Raw genomic sequence first — 8,254 nt, forward strand, 5'->3', positions numbered from 1 at the left:
GCTCGCCTGAGCAGGGGTCCCTCCAGGGCTGTTTAGCCCTGCAGGTGTGTGTTGTGAGATGGTGCATGTGCCCATGCACCCATAAAACAGTGTGGGCAGGTAAATTCCGGCTGCAGCAGCCTGCCTTCCCTCCCCTGCACAGCATGGGCAGGGCACTGCTGCAGCCCCAGCCTGGGCAAAGTCCAGGGCTGCAATCCAATGCTCCCAATGCCTTTGACTCCTCAACAAAGGTGTAGGCTACAGATACAGAAAAGCTGAGCTGCTGCTGAGAGCAGGGACAGAGACTTCTGCAAAAAGCGATTTGGTTTACAAAAATCACCTGGTCATTAATCCATCCCTTTGAAACAACTGAGCTCAGTCTTTGTCAAATCATGGCAGTTCTGGTTTGAAACAGTCATTTTTAGGGGGTGACCCTTTGCAGAGAATTTTCCAGGGCAAAAGAGTTCCTTTGAATGCAGCCTGCTGAAACAATGACAGTCCAGGCAAGGGAACCTCATGAATTATTGTGAGTTGGATGCTTTAAAAGCATTTCTTGTGTTCTGTCTAAAAAACTGCTCCAACCACCAACCCACTACATAAACCACAAAATTCAACACCTCCTTCTCCTCCACCATAGTGTTTGCAAAAAACACAAGCTTGCCTACACCCAGCTGGCACATCCTTGTCAGGATTTACTCAGAGAAGGATGTGAAGGAATATAGGAACAGGGTAAGCACTGCATCCTTACTGCTAACAGCACAGCATGCTTGGGCCTAAAACCAGCTCATCTCCCACTCTCTGAATTAAATGAAATAGAACCACAGGCAAAACACGGCTCTGAGCTTGGACTTCAACCTGCTGCACTACTCAGTCTGCTTGAGCATCTCCAAGCCTCTCTCTCAAGAAACAATTGAGTTTTTTAACCCAAAGCTCAGAAAACATTTTTTCACCCCAGGGTTTCTCAGGCAGGAGTCAGTGTGCAGCTAATTACAGCGACTTTGTTCAGCAGAGCCACACTGACAGTGAGATGCTCCAAACCAGCGAGACTGTGAGATGGCTTTGATTTCTGCCTCCAAGAGCAGGAGATGAGAGGGATATGTTAACTCATTGCTGTGCTGTTATTTTCCATCCAGAAGACACTCATGTTGTACAGGAGCTGTATGCAACCAGAACTCATCATAGAATCACAGAATCTTTTAGGCTGGAAAAACCCTGTAAGACCATTGAGTCCAACCATTAGCTGCCAAGTCCACCACTAAACCATGTCCCCAAGTGCTACACTTTCACATCTTTTGAATCCTTTCAGGGATGGTGACTCCACCACTTCCCTGGGCAGCTGGTTCCATTGCCTGACAAGCCTTTTGATGAAGAATTTTGGTGAACTTCCTTGCAGCAGTGACAGTTTTGGGCCATTTCTGGTGGTGGCTCAGAAAAAGGAGCCATCAGCCAGCCAGCAGCAGCTGCAAGGAGGGAAGTTCCAGAAACAAAGTGGATAAGGAGGAGCATAAAGAAAAATCCAGTGTTGCACTGGACACATGCAGAATGTTACCTGAAGGATCTCATCATGCCTGGGTTTTGGTCCAGGAGCCTGAAATGGCAGCTGTAAGAGGTTAGAGTGTTCTACCTGTCAGTTTGGACATGTGCTGCACTTGATTTAGAGCTCTCTTCAGTACATTCTTGCATGGGTCAGCTCTGTGCAGGGGCAAAGAGCTGGGGCAAGAGGATTCTGTGGATGGCATTGCTCTGCTTCTCCTCCAGACCCTCCCCAGTGCTCTCTTGCCTCTGGATGTTATGCCAAAAAAACCCACCTCCAGCATTTGATAAGTCAGCACCAAGGGAGGTGTCCTGTGTGCCCATGGCCTTGGGAAGCTCGGGGTTTCACACCTACACAGCACACAGGCACACCAAGGTGTGCTGTGCACAGCCTGCAGCTGAAACGGAGCTGTATATTCCCACAGAAATATCTGTGCATATAGAAATAAGTGTGGCTTTTCCAGAGAAGCAGCCTCAAGATGGATTTTTCACATATTTATATGCATTTAGAAGATTCTCCCTCCCTTCCTGTGCTCACCCCCATTGTCACAAAGTCACACTCCCATCCCTGCTCTACTCCCTGCAGGTGCACTTTGAGCAAGCAAAGCACCGTGTGATTGCTCTGTGCCCTACATCCCCAGGTCTTGTCATCTGGCAGCTTTTCTAAACACGGCTTTCTTCCTCTCAGCAATTCTGTGGGGACCTTGAGAAGTGACTGCAGCAAACATGCCCTGGCACTTCAAAGTTGGAGGGCTGACGACTCTTGAAATGCACTTTTCTACTTGTCTTCTTTTTTTTTCCCTCTATATTCCCCTCACACATCTAACAACACCATCTGTGCTGGCACAAGCTCTGGCTCTGGCCTTGAACCTGTGCAAGAGAGTGATCTGGGTCCAAGGATGTTTTCAATATTTCCTATGATCAAGCAGGGAAGGGCAGAGACCTCTATGAAAACCCTTGGGAAGACATAAAAAAGCAGTCCTGTTTCAACACCTCAACATAAAAATACTTAGAGATGGCCAAATTCCTCCCCCTAAATTTAGTTTTCTATCGCAAACACGTAGAAGAACCCACTGCCACACACTCCTGTACAACCAACAAAGAACAAGTGATTGAGGTCTTAGGTGAGCTGGTTGTGTCTTCTGGCCATGCCCCTGTCCAAGGAACCTGCATCCTCAGCAAAGTGGATGAACTGGCTCTACAGCAAAATAAAGTCAGTGGAACTTGATGGAGAAAACCCAACCCAACATTTTGAACTCAGGCTTTTCACCTTTTATTTTCCACTCCTGGAATAAGAAATGTAAATTCTCCCCAGCATCCTAGCAGGAAACATGCTGTAAGGAACTCAGCTCCTAAACCAGCCAACAGGATGAAATTACAACGCCAAAAATATCTTTCATAAAGGTCCTCATTCAGGAATGGGCTGAAATACTCATTTCAGGTAGGACTGGAATGAGCATCAGAGCCCCACTTGTACCTCAGACACTTGTATCTCAACTTCTTCCTTTTTCTTTTCTCCAGCTCTGGCTGCTGCTTACCTCCTTCCCTCATCCCGGTGTCTGTGACCTTCAGTGCCCCACTAACCCTCATTTTACACCCGTCTGTGGGTTTCTCAGAGACAGGAACCCACAAAACAGCGTGCCCACCCCACATTCAGAAATGTTTCTTTTCTCTCCTTACAAGACCTCCTTCCTTGTGTGTTCAGACCCCATTGCTGCTTGTGTTCCCTTTGTTTGCAGTGGATTTATGCCTCTCTAGGCACTCAGAGGCCTGGAGTCCAGCTGTGACATCGGTGGCCTCACAGTCACAACCAGCACCTGACTCAGCCACAGCAGCTGCACCTGAAACACCCTCAGAAAGACTGGCTTGCACACAGCCTGTGCTGCTTTCATTCAGCTCCTCTGCCAGCTGCCATACAAATCCCCAGACTGATGAAATGTTAATGGCTGGTAATTTCCAAGGTTTACAGCAGAGGAAAGAGGCTGGACCAGGCACCTTCCGTGTCTACGCTGATGAGCTGAATCTCAGCCTCCTGCTTTCAGTCCTTTCCTGGTGCAGCTGCTGCTCTGCTGAAAGTGGAGAAGAAAAGAGGCCAGGTAGAACTGGAAGGGACAGTTTGGACTCTTTGGCCGAACAATGGTAAAAAGCTCAAAAAAAACCATTCAGCTCTCAACAGAATGAGATGGGGATGTTTCAAAAATTTTTATTCTTTTACCACAAGCCAATCTTTGTAACAAAAAGGCTGATATACAACGAGGATTTCTTTAAATAGCACTTAAATGTGTAAAAACACTTCCATTAATCCATAAAGGCAAAAGTAATGTTTTGATATTCCTGGAGTTTTCCTGGAAATTCCTCCTGAATCTATTCAGACATAACTCAAACTCACAAAGCATACTGCTTGTCCTACACGTCACTTTGACAAACGTGTTCGTGCTGCAAACACCGTGGTTGTTACCTGTCAGTTTGTGTGTAAGGGGATAAAATAAGAGGTTTAGAGCAATCATTTCCCCTTTAACATCTTCTCTTAAAAGAAAATCTTGAGGTGTTTGTCAGCCTAAGTTTTGATATTTGCTCTGCCAATGGATCAAACTACCCTGATAATAAAAAGGAAATAAAATCAAAATATATGACATCTTTGGATAAATCTCCTTTCTTGAAAATAATTTAAATATAAAAAAAATAACATAGCTGAAGCCTGTAGAAAATGTCCAGTACTACAATTATTTGAGATAAATTCTACATAGCCCATATTTTTTTTTTTTAATATGAGTTTATTTTTACATGATCTATGCATTTCCAGCTGCTGGAAAGGAGAAAAAAAAACCATTCCCAAGGCCATTCAAGATAAGCCATAGTTTCCTATCTCTTTTGACTGAAAATACCAATGAAACTTCTTCCAGTTATTCCCCATCTTCCTCCGGTCTCTTCTTATTAGTCTTATCATTTTAGAGCCTCCTTTGATATATAGCCCCTTTATGTTGTGCAATGATAAATCAAAATAAAGTGCACCACTGAGTGATTTTATTGTTATTAAAAGGTCAGCGGTAAGAGGGTCGCATCCTATCACATATCCTAGAGAATTAATGGGAGGTGCATTAAAAAAAAGGAGGCACTGTGCTTCTTGAATATGTTTAAAAGCTACAGCATCCCCACAGCTGGGCTTTGTGGTGGATCTTGCCACACAGTGTGGCCCAGGCTGCAAAGGCTGCAAGAAGCACGTCCCTGTCCTTTGCAGGGGGCTGCAAATGTCATCCCTGGCTACTGGGAACACTGAATTAGTGACGAGGTCTCTCGTGCAGAAGGTGATGTTTCCCCGCCACCTTTCAAGAGATCAGGGCTCGTCAGGCACCACCAGACTCTGCATTATCCCCACCACAGCCCCCCTGCTGCCCTGCCCTGCTGCCTTGGCAGGAAGGGTGGTTTGGGGACACTAAAACCTTCTTCAGAGGGCTTATCACCCCCTCTCTCACACAGCAATGACCTCTGGAATATTCATTTACTTAGCATTTATTAAGGACCTGTCAATACGCTCTTCCGGAAAGTGATTTAAAATACATCACTGCGCCTTTTCCCATCACTTGCATCAATGCAACAGTCTGATCCTGCTAGAGCTTAGCATGATGCCCAGGAGAACATCCCCCAGAGCATCAGATTTTATTCCTCTCTGTATTTCAGGAGCAGCAATCTGAGCGCTGCCAGGTCAGGGTGGAAGGTGTCCAGCAGCAGCTGAAGACAAAACAAAAAGACAAGGTAAGAAAATGCACAAGAGGCAACACAGAAGGGAATATGGAAAATGTGTGGTTCCTGACGACCTAAGAAAAAAGCTGATGAAACACTCCCTCATAGTGGGGATTGGCAAAATAAAGGGTTGGATTTCCCCTCCCTCAAGCTGCAACTTGCTCATTTTGGAAAAACAAAAAAAAAAAAAACAAAAAAAACAAAAAACAAAAAAAAAACCAAAAAAAAAGGGCAAAGACAAATTAAGCTGTTCATGATTGTACATTTTCAGGTTTTTACACAGATCCTTTAAAAAAAAACAAAAACATCCTCTTGTTTGGATGGAAGAACTCACCAGAAATCAATAACCAGACACAAACACTGTCAGAATTAACTCTGAAGCACAGGCAGCAACAGGCAAGTCAAAACCCCCAAATCCCTGTGTGCGCTGGGGAGCGTGGCACAGGCTCAGACCTCCTGTCTTACCAATTTGGGCAGCAAGAGGTCATCAACCACCCTTACCTCTCCCCTTGCTGTGCCTGTTTTCTGGAGCAAACCAGCTGCCAGATGTGCAGACACCCAGCAGATCTCCTGCCCAGGACCGGCCCCCAGAAACCGCCCAATTTTCAGTGACTTTTCCTCGTTCTCGTGTGCTCTGCCACCAGACGTGGTGCACAGAGCTCCAGGAGTTCAGCTGTGTGCAGAGAGGTCCACGCTGGCCTCGGAAGGGCGGGGATGTCAGGTGCGAGCAAAGCAAGCAGGGGAAGGAGAAATTACCGGGGAGGTGGCAGATGCCTCGTCCCCACCGGCCGTGAATTAACAAAGCACAACAGAAACGCATCACATGGTGTTTGCTCAAAAATGGCTGGGGTGAGCTATTAACACTTCATTAATACGTGATGAAAGGCAAATTTAGAGAGCTCCCCAAAGTGACTGAGAACTCAGAGAGGCCCATAAATGTAATGATAATGTAATGTAAATAAGGCTGCGGAATACAAAGGTTGGGAATTAGCGTGTGATCTAACAAAAGCAGCTGGATATTACCAGAAATGCATTCCCCATCTTCCCTCCACCTTCCCCAGTTTCGTGCAAAAGGTGATACTGGAAGATTATAAATTGCAACAACAAAATTTTCCATCTTCTGGGAAAAAAAAATAAAAAAGTAAAAATGAGGAGCTGAAGTGGAAAAAATACAGGTTTATATAGATACATCAAAATCTCCCACATTTGCCTTTAGTGGGTTTTTTCCTTTCCCCTCCTCCCCACCTCCACCCTGCCCTGCTCCCTGGCTATTTCTGTAGAAAAAGCAGGGACAGAAAGCACAGCAGTATGCAGAGAACATAGTCCTAGCGTTTCAAAAATTGGAATTGATGTGTTTCTTTGGACTATTTTGAAACAGTATCAGTCCTTATCTCACTAAATATTTTACAGCTGTGCCACCTGAAATCCCTAGAGGAGTGCCCGTGTTGCTCATTAACTCAGACAGAATTAGCTTCGGTGATATTGTCTGACTTTGGCCAATGACACCAAACACGTTTTAGGCAGAGAGTGGATAGGAAGAAGTCCATTAACATTAGTATCTTTCTAACCATTAAAGAGGCCATTAGTGTTTGTGCTTATTTTTAGTATATTCAAAAAGGACTGAGTGAATCCACTCTCAGTCCCATAAATCCGTCTCTGCCCATTTTTAGGTATTTATTTTGTGTCAGGATTTTGTTCCAGCCTTGAGGTCACTGTGCCACCAGCTATCCAGGAGAACAGATAGATTTTCATGCCGACTTGAAGCCAAAGCTGTCAGCGATCCTTTTCAGGCCTGTCACATGTAGTAGAAGCAGCTTCTCCTCCAACACAAGTGATCAAAAGAGGTGTCCATCCTGTCCACCATTAGGCTCCAAAGCATTGCCATCCATCCCACTAATTGTGATAGTCTCCCATTAAAGTGAATCCAGAGCAATAGGGCTGGGATCCATCTCATCCCAAGACAGATAGCTACATTAGGGCAGGTGCTTCCCACTCTGGAATTTTCTGTTTCTCTTTGCTGGCTATGAAGGAGGTGAAGCTGAGCTCAGATGGTGGCTGCTTTTGGCTGCCATGAGTCTCTCCCTCACCAACATCTCCTTGGCCATTATCCCACCCAAGAAAACAGACTGGGAATGTGGCCTCGGAAGATGCCTGCATGGAAAGGAAAAGCTTGAAATATTCTTCAGCAGTAAATCTATGCCCTAAAAACAGTTTTTTAGCAAGTAGATGGGAGAGATTTTCCTGGAGGCTCTGTGAAGAGTCAAGGAAGCATGGAAAGTTACGTGTCTTTGGGGGGAAAAGAAATTCCTGGCTTTCCAAGGGGATATTAATGACTACCAGATGGTTATGAGGCTAGGAAAAACAGACAGTTCAAGGATGCCATAAAATAGGACTCCTGCATCAGGCTACCCACTGCATTAAAATATGAGGTATTCCTCCTTTTGTGAATGGAATCCACCAGCACTGATCTGTTCAGGCCAAGACAAGCAGGTTTACATCCCTGCCCCAGCCAAGCCCCCGGCTGCTACTCATGTGAGCCATCACTGATCAGGTCAGTGAGCCCATTGCTCCCACCACCACATTCCTGGAAGCAATTTTTCACAGAACTGTAATGTGAAGTATGTTTTTCATCACTTCTGGCCCTTTACACTCTTATTCCACATCCCTCTGTGTGTTGGCTAATGTGAGAATGGTAGATTCTCACAACATTTGCCTGTTTCCAAGCCTGGGATGAAAGTCTGGGGATTTTTTCATCTTTCCATGAGCCAGTTTGGTTAGCCTTATTATTGCTATTGGCACAAGGATCAACAGTCATCAATAGCCAAATGCATAGCATTTGCCACGGCTTCTCTGGGTGGCGGGTCCTAACAACAACAGCCTGCTACTTATTAACTCAAATACATCCAGTTTTATATCAATTGACAGATGTCTGGTTATTTGGCACAAAAGCAGGAATTGAATTCCCAAGTACATGTTATTCAAAAAAATCTAGTTACCTTCA

This window comes from Pseudopodoces humilis, chromosome 2 (assembly GCF_049639895.1).
Source record: "Pseudopodoces humilis isolate 2021_Gansu_Grassland_sample_001 chromosome 2, ASM4963989v1, whole genome shotgun sequence".
In the NCBI taxonomy this organism is placed as follows: domain Eukaryota; kingdom Metazoa; phylum Chordata; class Aves; order Passeriformes; family Paridae; genus Pseudopodoces; species Pseudopodoces humilis.